The following is a 12,127-nucleotide window of genomic DNA, read 5'->3' as shown; positions in this document are numbered from 1 at the left end:
GTAAAACTATTTATCCACCCAAACAAGCAAAGAATAGAAAAGTTCACAGGGTTGTTATGGAAAGAGGGAAAAGACAAAGTTAATGTGGAATTGATATTACGGAAGGGTACCAATTACATGTATGTGTATATACTGTGCTCCTACATTGCAATATAACCAGCGTTGATTTTTTTTCTTTGTAATGCAGCATGCTACATGTCTGACCTTGTCACGCACTGAATGTACTGGAGTGGAGACACTAAAACACCATAAAAAGATAGTATGCATTACAGAGAGAGCCTGGGGGAGACACAATGCAGTAACTCTGTCACATGGAAGAATAAAGCACTCCTCAACCAGGCTTTGTCGTGCTCATCTCTGCTCCAAGCCTTGCACTCGGAAATGAAATAGCAGTAGAATACATGACTATAATTACTCATATCCATTAAGGGGAAACAGCATGGATGGTGTAATGGTTAGCATTACTGCCTCACAGCACTGAGGTCATGGGTTTGATTCTCACCATGGCTCTAACTGTGCAGAGTTTGTATATTCTCCCTGTGCTGTGCTTACTCTGGGTACTCTGGGTTTCCTCACACAAGCTAAAAAATATACTGGTCAATCAATTGGCTCACAACAAATTAACCATAGAATGAATGTGTGTGTTAGGGAAAATAGATTGTACGCTCCCCTGGGGCAGGGACTGAGGTGAATATTCAGCTATTCTCTGTGAAGCACTGCGGAATAAGTGTGCGCTACATAAATAACTGGTAATAAATAATAAAATTCATAAGAAGAATGTGATCAATGACTTTTTAAATGGAAAACTCCAATTCTGACCCTGGGCCAATGTTTATGTATTTAAAGAAATCTTGTATATTAAAACCTTAACTTGAACCATGAACAGTAGCCATGAACAGTAACCATCAACAATGAATTGCAACTTCTCATGTGAAAAGTGTGTTTACAAGGCTCTGACTAGGAGATGACAACTCCGGTGTGGCACTATAAGGATTATTGTCAATCAACAAGTAGTATTTAAGAACTGAAACAAAGTTTGTGTACAATCTCAGAATTTGAATGGCAAGCAACCATGTCCTTGCACATAGTTATTGCCAGTTACATGTTACTTCCCCAGTAGTGCCAGTTACAGATATAGCCAGTAGGTTTTTAGCAAACAAATAAAAATAAAAGTATATTTTGGAGACTATGGTTTTTGGAATAATTTGGATGACGGATATTTGGATAAGGGATACTTAACCTGTATAAATAATTGTTAATAAAAAAATAAATGAATTACATTAGTTTCACATGGACTTCAGATTATTTTTGCTGTTGAGGACAATGCTCCTACCACTAATTATATAATAGCTGCATGCTGGGACGGATTTAAGTGATAGGCCGCCCATAGGCACAACATTGTGCCCCACCCTCCGGCGAGAAGGGGGGATGACGTGCCGCCCATAGGCACGTGCCTCTTGTGCCTAGTGGGAAATCCGGCGCTGGCTGCATTATATGCTGTATTCAATGCTGGGGGTGAGCTGTGACAGCGAGCAGGGTCAGTATTCAACTGACCCCCTGCATACGCTGTTTCCCCCTAGCTCCGTTTTTGAAACGAGGGGGAAACGGCGTATACGGTTGCTGAAACAGCGAGGATTCCCCCAAACAGCAAGAATTGTGGCTAATGCAGGGAGCCCGCTGCATTAGCCACGAGCCTTGCTGTTTGGGGGAATCCTCGCCGTCCTCTGACCGCAAGGATTCCCCTGAATAGGGTGAGCGGCCGGTGTGGGGGTTAAATGGTGAGGATCACTTGTTTTCGGCGATCCCCGCCATTTAACCTGCTCGCCAGATACATTGAATACACCAGTAAATGTGATACTACAGCTCTATATTGCACTGTGATTCTCATCACATTCATGTCTCCTGTACCAAACAAGGAGTCATGGATTTAGATTACTGTGGGGATATTCAGCCCTCCCTTAAGACTTTCAATATACAGTACACTAAAAATCTAACAGCACAAATAAATAATATAATAAAACATGAGTGAAATAATAAACAGTGACTTACCAATATTTCCTAAACTACTGTAACTTGATTTCACCACATTTCTTCTAGCTCCGCTGAAGTTAAGACCCTGAAAGATAAACCATGTCGTTTTTAAAAACATTTCACAGAACTTTATTTACTCAGATCAGAAACACATTTATGATGCATCTGGATAGTTATATGAAGCCTTACAATCACACTTTACAGTGTCCACATGGTGCTATTTCATATGGTGCTGTGAATCCATAAGGTGCTGCGAATCTATACCATAATGTGAAATGCAGATGAATGCAGGAAAACGGCTTGAAATTAGCAGATGGTCATAAGGAAAATGTATCCTTATAGGACCACTCAGTAATATACCCCTTAGAGTATTGTATGTGTTCAAGTTCCTACTGTACATTAAGTTATTTCCATGTAATTACAATCAAATGGTTTATTAAAACCAATAAAGTTTTTTACTAATAAACTGAAAAGTGAAAGCAACAGCAGGAAAATGAACCTCTCCCCCTCATTGCTAGTGAGATGGGAATCAGAATGACCCTTACTGGCAAACCATATTCATTCAGCTTAATCACTGAGCAACAACACATTGGGGAGTTGTAATGAGCTACACATGGTAATACCACATTCTGGCTAATAAATCTACAGTGTCTAGATAGGCAGTCAATAGGTCTACCCCAACAGGTCGACATGCAATATGTTGACCGGGTAAAAAGGTCAACAGGGTCCAAAGATCAACATGCAATAGGCTGACATGGTCAACATGTCAACATGAAAAAAGGTAGACACATGACAAGGTCAACATGTTTTTTTCATGCTTTTTTTTGTTAAACCGGCTTGTTCTTACTTCACCATCCAGGTCGGTATAGAGGGAGAATGTGACAAGCACAGCGAGGCAGCAAACCCGAAGCATGGCGAGCTAGGCAAGCAGCTAATTGGGCGGCCATGTCGGCAGTTGCTACACTGACACCAAAAATGTGAAAAACTCATGTCTAACTTTTTATGTGTCTATCTTTTTTATGTCAATATTTTTTTACCCTGTCGACCTCTCCTATGTAGCCTTTTCCCATGTCAAACTTTTTCAGGTCGACCTATTGCGGTAGACTCTTTGACTGTCTATCTAGACACTGTCTGTCTATCTAATAATCTACACCCAGCCCTTTCTAGGAAGTGGCGAATGAATGAATGAATGAATAAATAAATAAATACACCTTCCAAATGTTTTAATCAGAAGCTCTCTTTGAACAGATTGGAAAAACTTCAGTGATGACAGATTATGCAACTGGAGCTCACAAGTAAAGACATCATAATTTAGGGTTAGGAGACAAAATTTGTAATTGGGTTAAAAACCGGTTGCACAATTCGGAACAGAGAGTGGTAGTAAATGGCATACATTCCAGCTAGGGTAAGGTCCAAAGTGGAGTCCCACAAGGTTCAATATTGGGACCCACCTTGTTTAATATATTCATTAATGATATAGGTAGTGACATAGTGAGTAAAATTGCAATATTTGTGGACGACATGAAAGGGAGTAAGGAATTAACTCAGGAGAGGATGTGGATACACTGCAAAGTGACTTAATTAAACTGGAAAGGTGGAAATGACAGTTTAAAGTTGATAAATGTAAAGTAATTCATTATGGGAACAAAAATGAACCGGCTACTCATAGGCTAAATTGACTTATTATAGGGAATTCTGCTGTAAAGGAGGGCTTGGGGATCATCATAGGTGAAAAATTGGGTAATCGTGCACACTGCTCAAGTGCAGCAGCAAAAGCAAACCGGACACTGGCATGCATTAAAAGGAGTATGGATTCAAGGGATGCCAATGTGATAGTGCCTCTTTACAAGGCATTGGTGAGACCTCACTTGGAATATTGTGTTCAGTTCTGGGCACCGCACCTTAAAAAGGACATAAATGAATTGGAACAGGTACAGAGAAGGGCTACAAAGCTATTAAAAGGTCTCAAATCACTAGAATACAAAGATAGGTTAACCAGGCTGAATATGTTTTCACTGTAGAAACTGAGGATGAGAGGTGATATGATTATTATGTTCAAATACAGGATTGGAATCATATTGAACTGGGAGATGATTTTTCACTAACAGGTCTATACTTACTGTAAGACACGCGGGCATGTACTGAGGCTCTAGGAAAAGAAATTCCGTACTGAATTAAGAAGAGGATTCTTCACCATTAGAGCAGTAAAATTCTGGAACTCATTACCGGTGGGGGTGATTACAGCAACTACTATTAATGAGTTTAAATCAAAGCTGGATACATTTTTGGTCAGTAAGGGAATCCTATAGATACAACATACTCAAGTCAGTAGGTACAAGTCAAATAGGTTGAACTCGATGGAATAACTTTTTTTTTCAACCTTGATTACTATGTTACTATATTGCAGAAGACTTCAGGCTTGCACTGACATTATTATCCTATTCTCTCCCCTATGTCTACTGAAGGCTACATTATACTACAAATGAAGCAACTTCACTTTTTTATTATTATTATTATTATTATAATTATTATTATTACTTATTTACAAGTTCTCTCAGTCACCTACACAACCACATTTGAAACAAAAGATCCCTCATTCAAATGATGAGCCTCCTTAATAGTGAAAAGTTATTGTCTGCTGACCACCTGTGATCCCCAGACAGTTACGCCTATGCCTACAGAAACATTACAGTCATATGCCATGTTGGATGTATGCATGTTTGTGGAGCGGAGCTTCCATATTATTTCACTGTGCATTCTCAGAAGTAAGCATATGTAGGTACAGGTGATGCAGTCATAAGCATCTCACAGCCCTCTTCTCTCACACTTCAATTACAGCTGTCTCCTACTCTTTCCATTCCTATTATCATTCATCTCTTCCAACAACAACCAGCCCCTGGTAGTACGTGTACAACTCCTTTGCTTCCGTACATCTTATGTGCAAAAAGACTGGTGTAAGTGACTTTGCTAGTGCGCACTAGGCTGCCAATGTGGTATATCCCTTCAGGTGCCCTCCCACCTGTACAAATTGATGAAAAAGAACAAAGGTTTTGGGATAAATCCACTATCAGCGCCACTACTGAGGAAGGGTAATATTAAAAGGAGATATACATTCCTTATAATCAAATACCGTTCCTCTTCTCCGTATGTGTCACTCGAGAATTCAATCGAAATGACAGGCAATTTTCAATATATCTTTCAGGATATCGTCCTGTCCCCGGGGTATTTCGTCCAGTGTATATGCAGATCAAATTGAGAACTCCTTTTGGGGAAATTCTCAAATGAAGCGTGGATTGAAGGGATAGTGCTCTGTCCTGTCCGGATTCAGTCCAAGGCAGTGTCCCCCCTGCTGGTAGTCGCAGCCTCCGTTCTCCTCAGTGCCTCCACAGACCCCTACACCAACGCGTTTCAATCGCTAACTGCGATCTTTTTCAAGGTTTTTCAACCTTGAAAAAGATCGCAGTTAGCGATTGAAACGCGTTGGTGTAGGGGTCTGTGGATGCACTGAGGAGAACGGAGGCTGCGACTACCAGCAGGGGGGACACTGCCTTGGACTGAATCCGGACAGGACAGAGCGCTATCCCTTCAATCCACGCTTCATTTGAGAATTTCCCCAAAAGGAGTTCTCAATTTGATCTGCATATACACTGGACGAAATACCCCGGGGACAGGACGATATCCTGAAAGATATATTGAAAATTGCCTGTCATTTCGATTGAATTCTCGAGTGACACATACGGAGAAGAGGAACGGTATTTGATTATAAGGAATGTATATCTCCTTTTAATATTACCCTTCCTCAGTAGTGGCGCTGATAGTGGATTTATCCCAAAACCTTTGTTCCGTACATCTTAGCTGTATTGTGTGCCCTATATAAAATGCTGCGCACCACGTGTGTGACACCTTATAAATAAAATGTTATAATAGTAATAATCTCACATGTCCACGTGCAAATTAATATAGATACTTGCACTGTAGGGTATGGTGACACTAGGAACAGTGTTTTCTCACTTCAGACCTGTTCACATGAATTTTACATGTGTTACAATTGCTTCAAAAATATAAGAGGACCAGTGGTACTTGTGTATTATCATGGTGCCTGATTTAATCTAAATCGCATACAATATCGCATGGCCGATTTGCGGCCGGTTCGATCCGCGATGCGTCCGTTTTTTGACCAATTTTCAGCAGATATTCCACGATTTCCTGCCGATTTGCATGCTATTCCATCCTTGCACACCCCCACTATCCAAGTCAGCCCGAACTCCTGACCTGTTCATACCCCCACTATCCACGTCAGCGTGGAGTTGATTTTATAAAGCGTGGCAAGCGCAGCGAGCCACCGAGCCCGTACCGTGGCAAGCACAGGGAGCGACACGCTTCAGGATCGTTTCACGCGTCCGCTCGCCACGCTTCGAGCGCGGTGGCTTGCTGCGCTCGCCAAGCTTTATAAATTCAACTCCACGCCGATGTGGATAGTGGGGGTATGAACAGGTCGTGAGGACGCGTACTGCGGGGGTGTGCAAGGATGGAATAGCATGCAAATCGACAGAAAATCGGCCGCAAATCAGCCGCTAAATTGCATCCGATTTTTGCATGCGATTTGCGGCCACCGTGATAATACACAAGTACTGAACCAGTTAGTATGAGCCCTTATGTGAATTGACATTTATTTTCTCACATATTAAGCATCTGATGTCAGATACATTATTTTTCCTGTCATGAATGTCAGCACCCTCCATCTGGACTGCATTGCCACATCACACAGCTGTGTCGTTCCGAAGTCTGACTGGTCTACTAGCTTTCCAGACAAAACACTCCTGCCTTTAAATATTGTACATGACAGCTATAGAAACAATTACACATTTATAACCAAGCTGCAATCATAATGAGGCACAAGGAAGATGTGGGGTCAGTTAAATCTGCCATATATGAGTCCTCAGAATCATGACACAATTGTTATTTTTTGTAACTATCTCTATAAGGCAAACAAAGATCTATGATTTTTATGCGAGGCATAATCATTTTACGTAACATGGGGCCCAATTCAGACCAGATTACACATGCGCAAATTTGCAGGCCAGCGTTCAGTTAAGACCCCACCCCGCTAGTGTGAAATCCCACCTTACGAATTAATGTGATCGCTGTGCAAGTGTATGTGTTTGGCTACACATCCATTCGCAGCCGCACGAATATGTCCAAAACCCGTTGTAACAGGATCACCATTGAATACATTTCATTGCAGGCGCCACGTAGCCCTGGACTTACTCAGTGGTGCAATGGAACTAGGCATAAAGATGTAGCTCCGCTCATCCAGCATTGGGGCTCGCAAGACCACCCGCACTGGCGAGTGGACGCTACATCGGATGCGCGTGTGTCCCAGTTTCCCGTCGGCGGGGGAAAGGAACCCTGCCCATCTCCGCTTCAGGGAGACGGGCAGGGTTAGTGGGGGAGCAGGAAGGTAGGGGATGGCAACCAAGCGGCAGGGACCCGGGGGGAGCTCCGGTTGAAGGTCGTCAGGTTCCTTAGGTTGACCTGTGGAAGGTCAACAATGCAGATAGTGGATAGGTATTTTTTGATTTTTTAAAGGGGTCTAGATCTAGACGTCTAGTTCTGGACACTAAGTGTATGGCTGCGCTCGCGATGCTTCGGGCACTATTCTATTCTCCCTCCATGCCCTAGTGAATGGTACCATAGTGGGGGCCAGATTAAGATCTGTGGGGGCCCTGGACAACAAAAATTGTGGGTCCCCCCATCTCTCACCACCACCACCACCCTGTCCTTACATACTAGTACCAGGTGCTGACACTTCCCTTATTACCAAACCAGATGTACGGTTTGTTTACCCTGATCAGTTTCCCCAAATGGCATATAAATCACCATTACACCTTATTGAAACCCGACACGGCTACCCTGTGCCCAGGGGGATCCGTTGTCAACTCAAGTAGCAAATAGACATCACCAAGCCGGCTGCAGACGACTACGATAAAACACGCGCCGATGAGCGCCTACGCAGTGGAATGCATAGACAGGCGTTCACCTCACTTCCGCGTTCCAACCCTCTATTCCTTTTACTTTACTCATACTCCAATTGGGCACGCACACAAACAGCTTCTGCATTCCAAGCCTCTCCAATAGTGTGCGTTTCACTTCATTGTAGTGGAATGCTGAAATAATCAGCGAACCACTGTCCAGCCGCCGCAGGGACCTCCTGCCCGGACCCTGCTGTCTGCCACCCACCCACCACCGCAGATTGGAGTGTGGGGGCCCCCGAGGCGACCGCCCCTGTCGCCCCGTGGTGGATCCACAACTGGTGGGGACATTTTTTTTGAAAACCCATGTGGACCGTCTGCCTGTCGACCTAAGTAGTGTGCCGACCTAACGACCGCATCCCTTTAATTCTTACAAGAGCCCGATCTGTTTGGAGTTGGTATATTCTCCCTGTGCATGTACTTCCTTCAACACCACAAAATATAATGGCAGGTTAATTGCCCACTGGCTAAAATAAACCCTTTCAGCATGGGGGCGTTCAGCCTGGTAGCGGGCGTAGTGAAGCCACTCGCTAAGCAGTCAACGACCGCTGCATAGTGAGTGGTTTTGAATCACCCCCATGGATCATTGAATCTGCCCATAACAGTGTGACAACTACCAATATAGGACACATATAATCGGGTTTGGATCGTTTTATCGACCACACTTAGGTCAACAGTCATTAGGTCGACACCATTGGGTCGACAGGTGGGAAGGTCGACAGGGTTCTAGGGCAACATGGGCCAAGGTCGACAGGTGTCTAGGTCGACAGTTCAGCACGGGTTTTTTTCACTGTTTTTTTTACCTGAATGTCGACACAGTAGACATGGACACAGTTGGAAGTCAACCGCAGCCCCTCGCATCGCTCGCAATACTTCGGGCACGGTGCCTAACTGTGCTGGGCACACTATTTTTTTCTCCCACCATGCCCTAGTGGATGTTAGGTCATGAAATACCGCCTGTCGGCACGTCGGCTCAAAAAACAGTGAAAAAACCCATGTCAACCTAACGACTTGTCAACTTAAACCCATGTCGACACTGTCCCATGTCGACCTAGAACCCTGTCGACCTTCCCACCTGTCGACCCAATGGTGTCAACCTAATGACTGTCAACCTAACTATGGTCGATAATACGACCGTATGCCATATAATCTGTTAAATGAACAAGAAACAAGATTACTGCATGAAACTAATGTGTCATTGATCTGATGCTGTATCTCATCAGTTTTATAATCATGCGCCCACCTAAGAACCTAATCAGATCAACAGACCTGAGTCACTTTCATGCCTCCTACTCCAGCATGATTTTGTGATTTCAACAGACTGTTATTTATGCAAGTCGTGAAGTAAGCTGAGTGACACATTTACACGTCACTGAACCAGAATATTTGTAAAAATAATTAGTTTGCTTTAAGCAAAAGAATAAAACATTTACACACATTTCCAATACACAGATCATTATTAATATGCTGCCAGATCAGGGGATGAGAGTGTATGCTTAGGTTATGCAGCCTACTACAGGTTGAGTGTCCCTTATCCAAATATCCGTTATCCAAATTATTCTGAGAAACCATACTTCCCAAAATGTATATCTGTTACTGGCACTACAGGGGAAATGATATGTAACTGGCACTAAATATGTGCATAAATCCAGTGCCTGAGATAGTACACAATCTTAGAATTTGATGGCAGATAAGAACCACTTGGCCCATCTAGGCTGCCCCTTTTTTAAACATGTTACCTCAAACCATATTTTATTTTTATTTTTTTGTAAGGATATCAATATGCCTATCCCAAGCATGTTTAAATTGTTCTACTGTATTTGCCTCTACCACCTCTGATGAATGAATTAAACTTTGTTTCATGTTTTAAAACCTTGTTTCATGCACAAATAAACTACATTTGTGTGTATTTCATGTGTTTGATGTGCTTATTTCTCATTCAAATATATAAATATTCCAAAATATGGAATAATCCATTATCCAAAATTCTTCTGGTCCCGAGCATTTTGGATAAGGGATACTCAACCTGTACTTTCTATGGGCAGTATTCAATGAGAAAAATTCTCTGTGCATGGCGAGAGATTTTTTCTCTCGCCATGCACTCGCCCTGTGTTCCGGAGGGCTCGCTGCCACTCCTGCTCCCACTATTCAATGTGGTTAAGACTCGCCGCCACTCGTGGCGAGTCTTAACCCCTGCAGCGGACGAGCGTCCGCGGCAGGGAGCCGGGGGACGGTGGCAGCCAGGGAGATTAAAGTCTCCCTGGCTGCCCCAGAACATATGTGGAGGGGAGGAGGGCTCCCCGGGACCCAGGCAGCACAAGCTGCCCCCCCCTATAGCCAGAGGGGGACCCAGTATTCACTGCACCCGATCGTGCATATGTAATGATCGGGTGCAGTGAATATATGAATATCTAATGAGCGGCTCGAGAGCTCCGGCCCCCTGCTGGCTGCTCTGTGTAAAAAAAAAAAAAAAAAAAATTTTTTATTAAATATATATTCATGTGCTATAAGCACATGAATAAAAAAACATGCCCCTTCACAGAAAAAAAATCCTGATTTTTTTACACCAAAATAAAACAAAAAAAACCTTTAGTTTAAAAGTTCACATTCCAGTTCTCCATGAAAAGATGGAGAATTGCTACACGGAGAGACACGGCGAAAATCACTTAAAAAGACGGCGAAAATATCACATTGAATAGGGTGGTTCACTTTCGGAGAGCAAAATGCTCCTTCCAACGCGAAAATAGCACAAACTCGCAATAAAACACGGCAAATTTTTCTCATTGAATACTGCCCTATGACTTGGTGGACAGTTTCATGATGTGTAAATGACAAGTGCCAGAGCGAGGTATACAGGACCAAGACATAATTCCCGACTACAATTAAAAATAATCAACATATTTTGCAGCAATTACACAATAATTAACTTTTTTCATGTAGTTCTTGTATGTATTGACATGTAGTTGGTGTCCATTAAAGCATAAAACTCAGACACTGAGGTGAAAGTAACATTTTTGGACAGAGAAATCAATGGGATAACATAAATTGACAGTTGCTTTCCTGACAATGTATTCTTTATGGATAAAACAACTCAAATGAATATAAATGTAAACACTAATACTGTACATGCGTTCTCTATAAACAGAGTTTAATAACAGTGGTGGTATAATGTCACACTTCATAATGATCATTACCTATATAATAAAAGGCTAATGCTACTCCTAAACATAGAGTTTGGGAATTGAAGTGTGATGCACAATGGCAACCACTAGATGTTGTGTGATGGAGCAGTTCAAGTGTTGCTTTGTTCGGGACATTACTGTTATGTTGTTCCGTCATTTTGATGGTCTGACGACTAGTGAAAAATAATTCTTCCAAGCTCTAAACAGATTGACGAGTATGTTCTGGGTGGGGTCAGGTGGGGGGTTTAATGCGAGGGCTTGTGATATCCTCCGTAGTACTGCATGTACAGGCAACTGAGGATGTTGCACAGGAGCGCATATCGCCCGTGACATGCCCTTCATTCCTCCACATCGGTCATCTCACCTAGCATCCACAATGTGAGATCACTACAGATGCCAGACACCCACCATGCAAGATGTCGCTGGGTACAGACACCCCCAAAATAGTTAATGATATTGGCATTAGCCGGAATCACCCATTGTGCGTTACACTTCCATAACCTGTACTGAAGCACTACAGTTTCATGCCCATGTATGATTACAGAATGAATTAGTGACTTATAACTAATATGTGTTCTGCACAATGTTGCACATTAGCCACAATATACATCATGCCTCCATATATACAAAATAAGTGTAGATTTATTAATGGCATCCTTACTCCAGTTACAGCAATTAGACAAAATGGCTATGGGCTTCACTCATTGTGCAAACCAGAAGAAATCCCACAGCAATTAGGAAATGTGTCCACGTTCCTGAGAATCAAGACAGATATAACTTACAACCAATTTACATTTTAACCCTAAGGACCAAAACCATGATGTGTGCAATTCTTTTATTATAAGTACAGTATAAAGAAAAAAGGCCAACAGACAACCCAAC

General features: G+C 42.6%; 1 protein-coding gene across 3 annotated transcripts in view; it reads right to left on the bottom strand.

The window, feature by feature from the left end:
* The window catches only part of FYN (FYN proto-oncogene, Src family tyrosine kinase), a 181,397-nt gene that overhangs the window by 84,110 nt on the left and 85,160 nt on the right, over positions 1–12,127 (bottom strand). For 2 of the 3 annotated variants that reach the window (XM_083176886.1, XM_083176884.1), the window contains exon 2: positions 2,050–2,116. The exons of the other annotated variant lie outside the window; for it this stretch is intronic. The gene's annotated coding sequence lies outside the window, so the exon portion shown is untranslated. The remainder of the gene's footprint in view (positions 1–2,049; positions 2,117–12,127) is intronic. 3 annotated transcript variants of the gene reach the window in all.

The sequence above is a fragment of the Crinia signifera genome, chromosome 3 (assembly GCF_055691185.1).
Source record: "Crinia signifera chromosome 3, ASM5569118v1, whole genome shotgun sequence".
Taxonomy (NCBI): Eukaryota; Metazoa; Chordata; class Amphibia; order Anura; family Myobatrachidae; genus Crinia; species Crinia signifera.
This window is presented reverse-complemented; position numbering and strand designations above follow the sequence as displayed.